The sequence below is a fragment of the Rhinolophus hipposideros genome (assembly GCF_964194185.1).
Source record: "Rhinolophus hipposideros genome assembly, chromosome: 11".
Taxonomy (NCBI): Eukaryota; Metazoa; Chordata; class Mammalia; order Chiroptera; family Rhinolophidae; genus Rhinolophus; species Rhinolophus hipposideros.
In genome coordinates this window covers 56,517,457-56,533,528 of record NC_138057.1, presented here as the reverse complement: position 1 = coordinate 56,533,528, position 16,072 = coordinate 56,517,457, and positions in this window count along the sequence as shown.

Here is a 16,072-nt window from a genome sequence, read left to right as displayed (position 1 = left end):
GAGTGCCTACTAGGTACCAGGACCTGTTTTAGGCAATAGGACATAGCAATGAAAAACAAAGTGGGGGAAAAAAAGACTCTTCCATCATTGAAGTCATGTTCTAGTGGCACAAAATAGGAGAATAGACAATAAACAAATAATAAAGTTAAATTTATAGGAAGAGGCCTTCTAAATTTTGAATAGATCTCACTGGAAAAGTAATAATAATATTCCAGCAAAGATCTGAAGAAGGGGAGGTGCGAGGAATAAACTTTTGTTGTGACAGACACATATACAAGCTTGAGAAAAGCTTTCTCAAGCCTATTCTAACATACATTCTTTTCCAGGGTGGATATAAAATGTTCTATCATTCTATATCTTTTCAGGAATTTTAGTGGGAATCTATTTGCTGGGGTTGAAAGGAGGAGGACTAAATCCTAGCATCTGAGCCACTTTTTAACCTGGAATTAATTTTATTTTAAATCGATATATACCTTTTAAGGGACTGGGTAGAAAAAACTTCAATTGTTATTGAGTTATTCAGAAATAATTATGCCTAATATGCCAGGTGCTTAGGCAAAAGAGTCAATACTCAAAATTCTGACGTTGAGAATTTTAGTAGGCTGAATGAAAGGATTTGGCTTATTTCCTGAAGAACAATCAATGTAAGCCAGACTCTCACAAGCTTGCCTCTGAAATGTATTGTTTAATCTAATATTAGCTACAAAATTAACCATAAAGTCAATGTCAGAAGAGATACTGTGACAAATGGAAGGAAATCAAAATTAATGTCTAGAAAGAACTGGGTATGAAACTCTGAGTCTTAACTTAATGGACCTGCTATATTAAGTAAGATAGCTCACTTCTCTTGGCCTCAGTTTCTACATTTGTAAATGGAAATACATTCCTGCTTCTCAAAAATTGAGGAAAATATATAAGTGTTTGGCCTACATCTTTCCCTCTGCTAGATTCTAAGCTCCATGAGGGCAAAGAACATGCCTACCATATTAAACCCAGTAGCCAAGACCTATCACAGGCCTCCGTGGCACATAACAAGTGCTCATCAAATTTTTATGAACCTAAATTAATGGATATATGACAATATATGGAAGAGTATCTAGCACAGAAGAGATTCTCACACAATAAAACATTAGTTTCATCCTTTCTTTTATTTCCTCCAGCATTCTAGGGAACTTTCTCTGCCTAAACCTTTTTACTTCGTCCTATGTTAATAATTACGAATCCCAAGAGTTGTTTCCTATTTGGGAATTGCCTAGTCAGGAGCATAATAGAGATCTTCAAGTCATGAGCATGACCCATGCACTAAAAATGGGCTCCTTTCCCCAGAGGATGACCCCTGGGTGAATATTGAATCTCTCGGCCAGTTCTGGCATCCTGAAGTATAGGCTGCACCTCTTTAGAAGCCTTTATTATGAAGTCATAAAAAAAAATGCATTGATCTGCATCCCTCAGTGGCGGGGGGCTTAGTCCAGGCATCCTACTCCTGAGAAAATTACCTTCTCTGCACAAGCCAGGCATCTTCACCCAAAGTATTTAGAGTACAGGAGGGGTCAGCAGATGGCAATCACAGCCTCCTGGACAGCAGTTAAGATGAAATGGCTAGAGGCACAAACTGGAGTCACCTTGCTTTCTCTCCATGATTTCCATGGCATCTCAGAATAGAGGGAGGACAGCTATTAATAGTCCTGAAGGCCTAAACTATTCCTTAAAAGAAACAGATTGAGAAGAGACTGAAAGTGTAAATGGTGTGAAGAGAAGCCACAGTAGTAAAATGTTTGGGTGCATTCTGAAGTCAGATTTTGTTCACACTTCAAGTTCAATAACTGGTCACAGCAACTTGACAATTGTTTAACCTGCCTGTATCTCAATGTCTTCTATATAATATGATATTAGCAGCCAACATCTATGGATCATGCCTTATGGGTTAGACATTGTTAATATGTGCCTGTATTAAATACTTGCAACATCTCAATAAGGTAAATGCTAGTATTATCCTCATTGTACAGATGACAAAATAAACACATGGATCCCATACATTATAATACGTGCCCAAGTTCAATACCCAATGCAACCAGCCAGCACTTTTATACCATTGCGAGGACTGAACTAGATAGTACGTGAAAAGTGCTTAAAATAGTGCCTGGAGTATAATCATGCTTTGGGAGAACGTGAACTGCCTGTCCAGACATGAGGAGTCATGAAGTTGCATAGTCAGTGGGGTGAGTTAATAAAAATTAGAGCTCTGGATCTTCTAGTACAAGCAATGAGAAGCTTGGAGCAGATGAGAGGGGAGTCAAGAGACCATGGCAGTGATTTATGTGTGGAGCGAGAATGGCCAGAAACAGCTTGATGGTTTAGAGAAGGAGAAGGAGAAAGCACATGAGAGAATGGCAGCTACTGAGAATTGTGACTATTTGGAGAGGCAATCTGACGGAGAAGTGGACTTCAAGATGGCATCCTTGAATTGCAGGGGCCGGGATAATGCCATTCCTTTAAAAACAGATGGGGGACCAAGAGTGAAAGTGTGCTTCCAGAGAAGGTGGATGCATTCCATTTCAATCGTGTTCAATTTAAAAAGAAAGCAAAGTGTGGCAGGCAGACAGAAGAGGTGTCTTGTGAATAGTCGTACATGAGTAGACATAAAAGCAGTACCTTTAAAAATGAAGCTCTGAAATGGAACCACCTAGAGTAAACCTCTGCTTTTATATTTTCTCCCATTAAGCTCAATTTGTTGGGCTGCAGCTCCTTATTATTACATTTTAAAACCTCCTTTTTTACAGGAGTGGGAGTGCTTTGTAAAAGATTAAGAAATTTTCACATACGCTTCTTTTCTGAAAAAGTTGTTATGTGAAATAATTTATTTTGGTGGATGCTTCGGACTTGAGTCTTTATCTTAAAAAGGGAAAGGAGAAGTCTTTCTCTTAAAGTGGCTTCTCAACAGTAATAACTAAAGGAGACAACGGGTGGGGGAAGCTTTCACAACCTTTTATCTGAACATTTGGTAGAACCGTTCAAATTATAAGAACTTGTGTTGGAGTTCTTAAATTTGAAAAGTGCACAAAATAAACTTTTTGCTTTCCTCAGAAATGATGTGATATTATCTCTGCAGGAGAAGAGATTGGAAAGGGTTAGAACATTCTTTAGGCTTTTCAATTCATGTCAAATCAAATGGGATGCCTTCATATGTCAGAAGGCTCATTTACTGCACTCTATGCCTGCCAAAGTCCAATATGCTGAAATTCCCACTCAGTTGTATATCTCCATGGGATGCTTTATGCCAGGAGGCATTAACTGTTGAACTGCCAGTCTCAACTACTGCCATTCAATCTTTATTGCTTTAGCTACCCAGGAGAGTTATGTGAGAAATCTCTCCCTTTTCAGGAAGTAGTCTTGTGCCTGAAATAGTCTAATATATAATGAGTATGTCAACAAAAGTGGAAACAGATGGAGGCAAAGGTAAGAAATCATCTAAAGTGCAAAACTGTCTTCTTTCTGGAGAGTCCGCACCACACCACATCTGTAAAGGGTGATGCTAGCAGATGTGTAAATGGCAACCTTTAATGTTCAGTTCCTTCTTTGTTGTGTAGCACTGCATGTGTTTCCAAAACCTTCTGTGTTCTCAGTTTCCTCATATGTAAGATGAAGATTGAATACCTATTTCACACTATTGTTATTAGAAAAATTACATGTATAAAATACCTAGAATAGTGCATCCAGTAAATGTTAATACCTATCTCCCTCCTGGTTCTGAATCATGAGCTCATCCTCCATCCCTGTCCCATCATCTACCACAATGCACTTCTCTCTTCATCCATGCCCTTTGGGGATTCATGGAATCATAGGTAAAACTATAAGTGGTCAACACTATTTGACTAGGAAAATCTTAGGAGATTTATTTACTTGTTAGTTTTTTTTGTTTGTTTATTATACTTGCTGTACTATATACACTAGGGAAGTTAAGGAGTGCCCCTGTACTAGCTTAACTCAAAGAAAAAGACTTTCATGCGCATTTTGCAATCAAATCCTCCCAAGACAACATGAACATCAGGCTAGAGGTGGCAGCAAGGGTAAGAAGAGAGTCCATGGAGGGACTATATTGGGGGGAGGGGGAGTGCATCCTTTATGCTTTGTCTTAGGTTTGCATGCATATTTTCCTAGTATATCTCGGCATATTATGGTCTTTAGCATCTGTTCATAAAGACATTTACTACAGCATGTTTGTTGTGGGTCCCTCTTTCCTGTCCATAATCTTTGGGTCAACAGGAAAATATCCAGATTACATAGCTTCTACATATCAAGGCAGGGAAAGGTAGAGAAATAGGAGGAATCATTGGGGACATTGGAAAGTCAAGATGGCAGGCTTTTCCCAATCCTAGTGCTTCTATAATTCCAGGGCCCTAATGCTTATCTAAATAAAATACTTCTTACACCCCATTAAAGCCTTCCAAAATTTCTACCCTCCAGACTCATCACGTAAACCTATTTGAATTGGCCATTGTTCTAATAATGCCATGTTTCATCCTTAGATTCGCTACGGAATCCAAATCAGGCATTCTACCAAATGGCATGTAACACAAAAGATGTAGACATGTGCTCATCGCTTTTACCAATCTGTCCAAAAGAAACTAGATTAAAATAGGAATTGTGGAAACACATGTCACACAAACATCAGTCAGAAATCATGTCAGAAGGTTCCCACATAATGATTTAGATGACATTTTTCTCTTGGTTCTAGGTCAAAGAATCTCCCAGCCTCTTTATGTTATAAATATATATAATAATATAACACATTTCCAGTAATACATAATTCTAAAATATCTTAGCATTAAATCATTATGCTCAAGAGAAACCAAAGAATGCACAGAACTCATTGGTCCACGTCATTCCTTAAACAACCGTGTGGCGCACCACATAGGTGACAGGCACCATTCTAAGTGCCAGAAATACAAAGAACAATAAGATAACTTTCCGGTCCTTAAGGAGATTACAGTCTGTTAAGGGAGATTGGCCCACTATTACACATACACAAAATAGCACGATATGTGCTTTAATAGTAGCAGAGGTGCCAGGTGCTCTAGGAGCCCAGGGATGTTGACAATTGAATTGGATCTTTAAGAATAATGGAGACTGGAGGAACGTTCCAAGCAGAATATGCACAACACATGGAAGTGTAGAAAAGCGTGGCGGACTGAGGAATGATAATGTTTTAGCCTGGGTCCCCTAGGAAACAGAACCTGAAGTAAGATTTAAGGAGCTAACTTTGGAAGGTCCAAGCCCAAGGCCATAAAAGTGAGAAAAAGAGAAAGGAGACTCACTTGTTTACAAGGTGATGCAATGCATTACGATAGCTACAGCTTCATAAGCGAAAACAGAGCACTTAATCCGAAAGCATGTTTCCTCAGTACCTCTCCAGATGAGCCACACCTAGGAGGAGTCCACAGTGAGAGGAAAGAAATAGTTATATTGGTTTCCTATCAGTCAAGGTTCTCTCCATGGTGGGTCAGCTGCCCCCCTGACTGATAATCAAGAATCCAGATCCCACACTGAGGTGCAATGCTCATCCAAGTCTGAAAGTAAAGGGATGGCCTGATGCAGATGGTATAACAACGAAGAAAGAAGGAAGATGTTAGGGACTCTGGGAAGCCATCATGACTAGAAAGTAGAAAGCATGGAGGCAGCAGAAGGAAATATGGGGCAGAAATAGCAGGGATTAATGTGTGAAGGCCTTTAGGTACATCTTTAAAGAGCTTAGATTTTATTCTGTGTGTCAAGAATTTTTTAGGAAGGTGAAGGTCAGCCAGATCAGGACAAGGTTAATCGAGTATCTAAGTAACCGTGGATATACGTTTTCTACTGGTTGTTTCAATATTTGGTCAAGGTTAAAGAAATTTATTTCAGGCTATTCCAAGCCTAGATATAGAGACAATCAACTGAGACACTATAATTATATAGGGAGCAGGCAAATTGCCAATGAATAACCACCGGTCGATGCTCTTGTCTATTTTGTTTAACTGCAAATAGGAGTTAAATTATGATTTGCTCAAACAGCAGAGAGATACCAAGTCCACATGGTATGTTGAGTTGGTCTAGAATTATGTGAGCTGGCTGATATGACTGTCTATCCTCTCTGGTAAATTGCCTCCTTTCACACCTGGTTTACAAAGCAATCACCCCAAGGAGGCAACCACATTTAGTGCTCTTTGAAACACCACCAAGAATAACACCTGCATTTTTTGGAAGAATGATTTTTTTCATTGGATAGCAATAGTTGTTGTCTAGCAACAGCCGACATTCTAAACAATTTTTTCATGATCCATAAACTCATTTAATCAGCACAGCAAATTTAGGAGAAAGGAATTATCATCCCCTTGTACACATGTCAAAATTCAAAGACTCAGAATCATTAATGTGCCCAGTGCCTACAGATAATTCATTAATGGTGCTGCTGAAATTTGGACCTTGGACCCCAATGCAAGGTCCACACTTTTCCCAGTCTACATTACCTGCCTCACAGAGTTGTTTCATGAGGACAAAGCTTTTTTTCCCCTAGGAATACAAAGCCTTAGACACTGAAAATGTATCTAAACATCCAAAATTTTCCTAGAAAATTTCTGAAAATCCTTCTTGAACAGATTGATGTTAGATCACACCAAACCTTGAGGAAATAAGGTCCATATACATAATGGGAAGTTGTTCTTCCCATTAAGAGATTTTATTCACACCCTTAAAACCTACCGAGTTCCCATGATTTTAATGTGACAGAATTCATCCTGGTAATTTCAAAGATTCTTAAAAAATCATACACCATCCTTCATGGTCGATAGATTAAACTTATGAATTTATGAATGAAAGAATAAATTAGTAAAATTTATTAATGAAATTTTGCCTTGAGAAATAAAGACATTGTAGAGATGAGGAGTGAGTGATTAGAGTTTTTGACTTTAATTGGTAGAGTGAAAGATGAGAGGGACTGTCTGTTGTGGTCTCTTTTGCAGTTAATGACAAATAGGATAGGATAAAAGGAAAGCTGCAGGATCCCTCAGACTCTCTTATGTTTCCAGGACCTGCTTCTCTGGCCCTTCCTCTTCCAGCCTACGGGCTTTGCCTTTGTGTCTCCCCTTTCTTCCTGCTTCTGATTCTGCTGTTTCTGACATTAGCCAACCTGACCCCACCTTCCCCCTATATTCCTAGCTTTCATGTGGCAACTGGATTCTGGTTCCTTCTCATTCTCAACTCATTTGTTCAAAAATTATTGTGGAAGATTTCTGGATAAGATGGTGCTAGGATAATCCATGCCTTACCCCTTTCCCCCAACTTCCATTAATGGAATCAATGAACATAAAAATTAACCTACAGAAATATTTTAAATATCTGAACTTGCAAGTATTTAACAATATCTGTAGGATATTCCCTTTAATGTACTTTCACATAGAAAAAAAGGCTGAAGTAAAATCTAAAATAATAAAACATAAAATAAATTGTCATTGGTCATCATCACTGGGTCATGAGATTGTTTTTCTCTTATTTGCTTTCAAAATATTAAATAATTAGCCTGCATAATTCCTGTAAACAGAAACAAGATAAATAGTATTTCCTTTAAAAGAAAACAAAAGAAATAAAAACTATGAAATAGCTTATATAATTATCTAAATTTTACAAGTAACAAAGACTGTACTTCATTTTTATTTTGTCTACTTTGGATCATAAATAGCAATACTAAGTACTTTGAAACATGCCCCAAGGCTAATAAATAAGAAGTGGCATGTAATTGCCACAGGAAAAGGAAAATGTGCATTTTAATGGTCTTGTGGTTATGGTAAAATGTAGATATTTGAAATATTGTATAATGAGTTTGGTACTAAAATTTGAAATATGCTGTTAAAATGCCACAAAATGCTTGAACAGCATGACTATTAAGCTGGTTTTAATTTTCCATTTAATCATAAAGAATACACAGATTAAATTCAGATTTCTTTTCATCATCTTTATATCGTCATATGTCTTTTTAGCATCATTATTATATCCCCTGAAGCATTCTTCATCAGCTCTTTGGCAAAGAGAAATTAACGTCTCTGTTTACTTTTTCAACTGTCTCTTTTCCAAGGAACATTGTGATCCAGTAATTTATGTGTAAGAAATTAACCCAATTATGGTGTTGCAATCTTAAGACATTACACAAAAATGCTTAGGTTAATAGCAAACATGGAAGGGGTAGGAAAAGGAGAAAGAATGAGTAGAGAATTGGAAAATTTTATTGAAGAGCTTAAGAAATTATTAAAGTATTGACTCTTCGAAAACTCCCAGTCCAGTCTGTGACACCTGCAGCATGATTCACAAATTTATGTTGTCTTATGTTTTCTCAATATTCATATCTGCCTTTTGCTTACCTAAATTCTTGCAACAGAGACATTTTTGGAGACTTTTCAATCATACTTTTAAAATAGTCTCAAAAATACTATTATTGTATAACACTTCTCTCCAAATTTCTTTTTTCCTATCCTTTTTTTTTTCTTTGTACAAACTGAGCACCTACTATGTTCCAGGACACTACAAGAAGCCAGATGTGTGAATAAAATAAGATACAGCCATTGTCCGAAAAGAGCTCATAGTCCGAAATAGAGTTGAACTTGTAAATAAATCATTATGAGTTCTATAACAACAGTTTTTACAATGTCCCTAGCAGCATACAGAAAAAATGAGAAATTGTTGGTCAAGAGAGTTGACAGGGAAAAGGTTGGGTAAAGGGAGATTAGTTAAGAGATTACTGAAATCTTCCCCCATAGAGAATGAGGTCTTCAACTATATTTTGTCCAAGAGATAAAGTCAAGAGGAGATAACTTTGATGGAATAGATAACTGGAGGCAGGGACTGCTAGGACCAGGCTGCTCCCAAGGATAATACAATCTATACATGGAGAAATACACAAATAACTTTCAGAACCATGGCACAGTGTGATAAAGATTATAACTTAGTTAAATTTTTAATTAATAAAAATCATAGATGTTGGAACCCAGAAGGAACAATTAATTTGTCTAATGCTAGTGGCTGACATTTATTTTGGCAGATTTTAGGCTAAGCTCTTTACTCGTATTATTTAAGCTAATGTTCACAACAACCCTAAGAATTAGATATAATTATTTTCTCAATTTAACAAATGAGAAAATTGAGACATAGAAAAGTTAAGCAACAAAGTAATACAGTGGTAAAATCAACAATAACCCACAGTCTGATACAGTGTCTGGGCTCTACTTAGAGGCCCTGGGGACCTTTACAAAATATTGATTCCCAGGCTGCACTCCAAACCAACTAAATCATAATCTCTGGGCCTTTCTTTCTTTCTTTTTTTCTTTCCTTCCTTCCTTCCCTTTCTTTCCTTCCTTCCTTCCTTCCTTCCTTCCTTCCTTCCTTCCTTCCTTCCTTCCTTTCTTCCTTCTTTCCTTCCAAGTTACCTAGGTGATTCCATGTAAACCAAGTTTGAGAACTACTCCATTTTTCTCTTCTTAAAAAAGAGTGAAGATGATGTTGAGATGACACTTGAAAGATCAATGAGAGTTTAGCATATGGCAGAGAAGGGTACTCGGTGTAGAATGAGGAGCATGAGCAGAGGTATAGGATGTTAATTCAAAGGATATGCAGTGTGTCTAGACCACAAGCTAGATTTAGATTTTGAAGAGCCTTGAATTCCCTAATAACATTCTATTATTTTACTCATCATGCAATCAAGAGCTTTTAAATGTTTTTAAGTATGGGGGTGAAGGAGAATCTGATCTATTTTGGAATAATGGCTCTCTAGGTGAACAGATAAAATAAAGGTTAGTAAATGGCTTAGGACTTATTAAAATAATCTGAAGAATTTACATTGGCCAGTGGTTTGTTCTGTGGCATTCTACTAGGAAGTGAATCATACTGTTGGGTATTTATAATTTAATTCAAAGTGATTCTCTGTGGTACTTTTATACCACAGCTGTTAACCTAAAATACATGAACTCGAGAGATTTAAAATAAATTTAACAATCATTTTGATATTAATAGTATGGAAGTGATTCACTAGCCTCTCTGGTGTCAGGAAGATTTCACCCTACACAGAGTAAAAACAGGAAAAAGTGACAGTAGGAGTGAAAACTCTTTTTTAACTAAATTTGTTTCTATGATCAAGAAAACTTTTCTTGAGCCATAGAAACAAATAACATTTTTAAAACCATGGCTTATTGAGAAAATCATTTTCTCTTTACTCAACTATTGCATATTTTCAATCAACCTGCCATTTAGAAATGAAATATAGAAGGCATTGGAATACCACAAAGAATTACAGTGAAAGGCCTCTTCCCTTTCCTGCAATCCCTCTAAAAAACCAGGCTTCTTGTTTCCTTTGGAAATGGAGTCAGTTAAAGGGATCCCTGATGAATGACATGTGGAAGAGAAATGTTTAGTAGCCCTTCTCACAGGAGAATCCAATAGGGAATTAAGCCACTATGCCAGCCAAAGGTACCCATCATATGTAATGAATTAACTTTTTTCATATGTAATGAATTAACCATGCCTCTAGAATGGTACTAGTTGGGAAAATTGGGAAAATATTTACTCAAATTATTTTTCATAGGGCTTAATTCTCTGGTAGAACCCAAGTATTGAATAAGAGGTATGGAAGAATTATGGGTTGCTCAAAGAATAGGGAGAAAGAATATCCAACGTCCTTTTACCTGAAGGATAAACCATCCCAAGTTCATATAAACAATGAGATTAGAATTTAGGGACATGTATATATCAAGACTATTTTCCTTTTTTTTACTACTCTGTTTCCCGAAAACAGTTCAGCCTGTATGATAAAAGCCTGGGAATATGCTAATTAACCATATACTTACAATCAGTAACAAAATATCAGCCTACATGGAAAGATGTTCTAACAGGAAATTTGAGAATCAGTTTCAAATTTAACATTATCTGGTCTTAAATAAACTTTAAATAGCCATTTGAAAATTTCTGTATCCTCCGAAAAGAAGTCTAGTTTCTGAGGTTAAACAATACGACCAGAAAATACACATTCTTTCTTCTCTCTTCTGAGACCTCATTAATATGGCAGTAGACAAATGTTAAAAGGGGGATTCTCTTTAGCTGTGTGACATGCGAGATATTCCAAATGACCCTCATAATTAAATGTTTACATAATATTTGTTTAAAATTAATGCACTGCAGATCAGATACAAAGTAAGGAAATGAACAGATCAGATACAAAGAAGTCAAATGAAGAAGTAAAAAGAAAACAAACCAAAAAGCTGGCTTTTTCTTAAGGTTCGATGCAGATGTTAATCTTTTATTTTGTTGGTTACTCAGGTTGTGAAGAGAGAGACAGAGAAAGTCACAGGTCTGCCTAAGAGAGGCCAATTCCTGCCTCATCACATCCCAAATAAAGCTGGGACCTCTAAGAGCTACAGCATAAGTATTTGCTGAATGAAAAGTAAATCCACCTTGCAAAATGACATGATTCAGAAATCAAAATGTCTTGGCCTTGGTGCTGGGAAAGACATTTTCCAAAGGAAAAAAAGATATCATCCCTAAGAATTTGTAACTAAAAACTACCACTCTTGCTATCAGGGCGGTCTGAAAAAAGTCAGGCAGACAAATAATATAAAATGGCTGGCTATGCTCCACATAGAAGTAAATACAAATCCTCTCTAGAGGAATTCAACTCCAATCCAGGCTTCAAAAAATTCCCACAGATAAAGTTCAAGAAAACATGAACTCGCAATCAAAAATCCCCAAACACACAAGAACACAAAGAACAATCACAGTTCATCAAATGCAATAGAAGAATCAAATCTGCAAAGATTCCAAATAATGGTACACTAGACATAGGGTATAAAACAAGTATGTCGATATGCTTAAAGAAATAAAAGAAAAAGCTTTAAAATGTGAGCAGGAAACCAAGAGATTTGCAAGTAACCAAAGAGATTGAGGAAAGAACCAAATAATCCCTCCAGATATTAAAAACGTCTTTCTCCTAGGCTTTAGAACGAAAACAGAGAAAGTATCTCCCACCCTAACAATGAGAACAAGCCAGATAGTCTATAAAAATCATAATGTTTGAGGCCCTTGGAAAGCTGAGATCATAAGGTAACCTATTGAACTAAAATCCAAAAAGATGGTAATGCCCTACAAGGAGAAAAGGATTCCACAACTGTTTTGTGTTTGGCAGAGCAGTGGAGATAGGGGGTAGCCACCACAGAAGTGGGCAAGAAGAAAACAGCTGAGATTTTAATAAAATGCTGAAAAATAAATTTGGGCTGGTGAGAATGAATAGGAACCCAGATACAAGGGGAGTCTGCACCCAGCCACAAATTCTTTTCCACTAACCTCCACTGGATATTTATAAAAAAGATAAATGGCAAAAGAGGAGAGCTGAAAGAGATTGCCTCCATGGTAAAGATGTGCATGACATACCTAAGTGTGAGAGTGGAGAGGAGAACGAGCACATACTTCCCTCGCTCCAGACCCTGCATGAGTGAGAGGCGTGTACTAGGGAGGGTGGGAAAGCCTGCTGTGTCATCTGTCAATCAGATTGAAGGCCCGGTATTTTGTAAGTTGTAAGAAACCTGCTTTGATCTAAAGTTGTTACTACTTTCACCAGATCCTCAAATATGAAGAAAAGCAAATGACGGTTTCTAATGCTCTCAAGGATACTGTGGGGACAGAGCCCCAGAGAGCAGTTTCCAGGCTCTTGGCCTCACGTGGAAAGGTGCTGGCTCAGGTAGTAAATGGCCATCAACTATGATTGGCTGGCCATCATCTGTGGCTGGTTGGCCGTCAACTGTAACCAGTGAGCCATTGGTCACTAATATAACTGCCGTGGCTACACTAGCAGAAAATGGGGGCTAGCAAGTAGATGGTGGCTGAGCCTGCAAGCAGAGCAGTAAGGGTTGCGAACAGTGTGGCTCCCGCTTCCTGTGTCTCCAACCCAGCCGCCAGAGAGACTATAGTGGTGTGACTCCCCTATCTATGGCTCCATGGGTGTTCCATTTTGGCCTCACCATGTCCTGCGTTCTTATGTGGGGAGCGGGACCAGGGACCCCGCATGACACCCCGCACGACAGATACTTTTAAGGTAAGTGTATGAATAACTCTACGAAATATGAAAGTAGTTCATTGATTCCTGAAATTGAGTTGAGTTACTTAGTTATCTAGAATTTATTGGGCAAAACAGAGTCTTTTTTCTAGCGTTAGCATGAGTACTCCATAGAGAAGTGTGGTATAAGCAGACACCATTTCACCTAATGGTAGAATATGTAGCTCTTCGTTATGCCACAATCATGATGCTCCCTCTTCCACCCACCCATATCCCCCAAAAATACTTTCTTCAACTTACAAAGGACTTCTAGATATCTAAAACTAACCCAGCAAGATACCCAGGTCTCTTAATTAAATAAATGAGACAGAAATTTAGAATGCAAAATGTCTGTATGAGATATAATTATTTTTTTTATAATTACATTTTTTGTTGTTAGATGTGAGTGAGTGATCTATCAGAGTACGTTATAACTACAACTATACATGGAGGGAGATGAAGAAATGGGTAATTGAAGAGTGAGGGGGGATAATTTAATTTTACAACCTAAGAAATTTGTTACAAATTAAATCCAATAAACAACCATGACAAGTATAGTTTTCATATGGGTTTTCCACTTCTGGTTTGGTAATAACTAATAACTAATATATGACTTCACTGATACCCATAAGACTTAAGTCACCTTAATTTCATTCATCAAGTATTTACTGAACTATTACAGAGCTAGGCACCGTTCTGGTCATTTAGGATACATCATAATAGAGTAAAGGTCCCTCTCCTTTTGAAGCTCAATACCAGTGGAGGGAGACAGACAATAAACAGCAAATGTGATAAATGAGTAAATTATTTAGTATGTTAGGACATAAGTGCTATCACCAAAAGAAGTGGTAAGGGAGATCAGAAATACAGAGCATTGTTGAAGTTACAGTATTAAACAGGATGGTCAGGGTAGACAATCATTGAGAAAGCCAGATATGAGGAAAGCCAAGAAGGAAGAAAGTCAAGTGGTTACCTTGTCTGTAAGAAGAGCATGCCTACAGCAGAAACAGCTGGTATACCACATAAGTGTATGTCACACGGGGCGGCCCGCAGGGTCTCAGCTACCGCTCCCCACATAAGAATGCAGGACATGGTGAGGCCAAAAAGGAACACCCACGGAGCCATAGATACGGGAGTCATGCTACTATATTCTCACTGGCAGCTGGGTTGGAGACACAGGAAGCAGGAGTCACACTGTCCGCAACCCGCCGTCCTAACTGCAATCTGCACTTGCCAGTCACCGTCCACTTGCTAGCCCCCATTTTCTGCCAGCATAGCCACGGCAGTTATATTAGTGGCCAATCGCTCATGGTTACAGCTGACAGCCAACTAGCCACAGCTGATGGCCATCCAGTCACAGTTGATGGCCATTTACTACCTGAGCCAGCACCTTTCCACAGGAGGCCGAGAGCCTGGAAACTGCTCTCTGAGGCTCTGTCCCCACAGTGTAACCATCAGAAAGAAGTGAAGGTCCTTGAAATGGAGGAAATGAGAGGTAACATAGTAGGAGAGGAGGTCATTTCCTCATTTTTGTTCATTTTCATTCTCACTTTATTCCCAAGCTATCAAATCCCAATGAAAGAAATCACATGAATTGATGGATTTCACTTAGAGATAAATTACCCAATCTCAGCCTCTTTAATCCAGTCTTATGATTTTTCCCCCTTCCCTAAATCATTTCCCATAGCAGAACTTTCAACTTTATTCTTATCAGGGTCACAAGCTTGCCCCCCACATCCTTCACTCTCCACAGATCCCTTGACTCTACTTTGTTCAGAGAGGAGGAGACGGGACAGTGTCTGTTTGTTCCTGTGCAATCCCACTGCTTTCCACCTGCCTCAAAGGGTAAATGCCTCCTCCTACTCAAGACCAGTCTTTGCACCTGGCCTGGGCACCTGCCCCTTTGATTGTCTCTCAGAGACTCCTGCTGAGTCTCCTTTTTGAATGGTGTCTCCTTTCAATCTACACTCTTTTTAAAACAGTTTCATTTATGCCATTGCCTTAAATTTCCATCTATATTTTGATGACTTTCTAATCTACATCTGTAGTTCTGATTTGCTCCTAAGGTCTAAGCCGAATTTGCTTAGTTAGACATGTATGTTTTAACGATACATCAAATGCAGTGGCTGAAAAATAAAACATTATTCTACCCCCAAATTTATCTTCCTCTGCTTCCTGTCTCAACTGGTGGCATCATTATTCTCACAGCCACCTAGACCTTACAGTTACCTTATTTTTTCATTTCTTTAACTTCCATTTGTAATCAGTCAAATTATATAAATTCTTTTTTGTGTGTATATATCACACCATTGCCCTCTCAACACGCTTCACCAAATACCTGCATTGACAACTCTCACTGTCACATTCATTCAAAGAAGACTATCAAATCATGAGCATCTTCTATTTTGAGCCTAGGCTAAGTAACATTGCTAAATAACATCCATCCTTATAAATAAAGCTTGGGATTTTTTTGTTGTTGTTTTCATTTGCTGGTATAATAAGTGCTTAATTCCTTTGATTCATTCCTGTGAGCCAAGGAGATTGTTTGGTTTCTATATAAATTAAATGAATCTTAAAACCACACCATGACAGAAAATTTCACAAGGGAAAGCACTTAAGCTAAGATTGGAAGAAAAGTAAAAATGTGAAAAGTAAGTAAGAGTTGGGAGAGAATTTCAGAAAAAGAGAGAGAGAACATCCTTGGAGAGCATAGAACTTTCAGACAAAGCCTAGAATTTAAGGTGTCATGAAAAGGAGAGTGAGAAATAAAGCTAAAATAGTAGGAAAGAGCCAGATTCTATATCCATCAGGGAGGAGCCATTTAAGAGTTTTTAGCAAGGGAGTGACCCGGAAATATAAACGTTAAGAAGACCCCACTGTATGTTGGTGGAAGAACTGAGCTTGTCATTTATTTCATGTCAACAGAACCTAGTACAGTACTTTCAAAGAATGAGTAAAAGTCAGAAATAAATT